This window comes from Castanea sativa, chromosome 11, assembly GCF_040712315.1.
Source record: "Castanea sativa cultivar Marrone di Chiusa Pesio chromosome 11, ASM4071231v1".
Classification (NCBI taxonomy): domain Eukaryota; kingdom Viridiplantae; phylum Streptophyta; class Magnoliopsida; order Fagales; family Fagaceae; genus Castanea; species Castanea sativa.
In genome coordinates, this window is record NC_134023.1 from 25,596,570 (window position 1) to 25,597,790 (window position 1,221).

The 1,221-nt window shown below is 38.0% G+C and overlaps 1 pseudogene; it reads right to left on the reverse strand.

Annotated features, from left to right (window-relative positions):
• Positions 1-234: 234 nt before the first annotated feature.
• Positions 235-915, reverse strand: LOC142616277 (polygalacturonase inhibitor-like; annotated as a pseudogene).
• Between the last annotated feature and the right edge of the window lie 306 nt (positions 916-1,221).

Here is a 1,221-nt window from a genome sequence, read left to right on the forward strand (position 1 = left end):
TTTGCCTACTTGTGGTGTAAAACTTAACACTTTGCCCACTGGAGATTACCTCTGTTAGGGCTCCGTTACCTACCTCTATTAAAAATAAGGGTAAGTATGTAATTTTGCTATCTTTTTATGTCTCTCTCCTCCTAAAACAAAAAATTATACTAAAAAACAAGAGAAAGAAGATCTAAAAGTTAGGGTTTGTTGTCAAAATGTTGGCTAGGACACAAAACCCACTAGATTCTAACCTCAAAGCCTATTATAACTCACATTCAAGTACTGCAAATTTAGTCCGGTCAACTCCACAGGAAGACCTCCATAGATCTTGTTGTGTTTAAAATCCAAAGAAGTCAAACTCTTGGGTAACACCACATTTGATAGGTTAAACTTCTACAAGTTCCTCGACAAGTCCACAATTTGTATGGTCTTGTTGGATCTGAAAACCACAGATGCATTGCCTTCGAGTTTGTTACGTGACAAATCAATATAGCCAAAGTCCATGTGGGCAAACGAGGATGGGGTTGAACCAGTTAGTTGGTTATGAGAGAGGAACAGGTATGGTTCCTGGGGAAAATTACCAAGAGAGGAGGGGATTGGTCCACTAAGTTTGTTACGGTCCAAGTGAAGTCCATTGAGGTTTGGAAGTTATGACAGTAAGGGTGGGATAGAGCCAAAGAGTTGATTGAATGAGAAGTCAATGAAAGTGAGGTTTTTGAGTTTGCTGAGGAAATCAAGAATTAGGCCAGTGAGATTAAGCCAGCTGAGTCTAAGAAAGTTGAGGTGTGTGAGCTTGACAATGGCAGGTTGGATATGACCAGTGACATTGGAAAGTTTGTGTAATTTGAGGTTTGTGAGGTATGGAAGATCACCAACTTCAAGTGGGATTTGGCCAGAGAGGTTGCCTGCAAAGATGGTGAGGCAATTGATGTTTGTTCATATTTTTTTACAGCAAAACCCTAACTTTTAGATCTTATTTCTTTTGTTTTTTGGTATAATTTCTTGTTTTGGGAGGAGAGAGACATAAAAAGAGAGTAAAATTACATACTTACCCTCTCCTTTTCTTTTCTTTAATTTCATTCCTACACTAAACACTAACTCTTAACTCTTTCTTTACTCTAACTGGGCCGAACTATTGAAAGAGATTGCATCTTGCTTCTTGCATTTTCACACAGTGTTAATGATGAGAAGAAATGGAGTTATCAAGATTGGTTATATGTTCTTAATTTTGGTTGGATG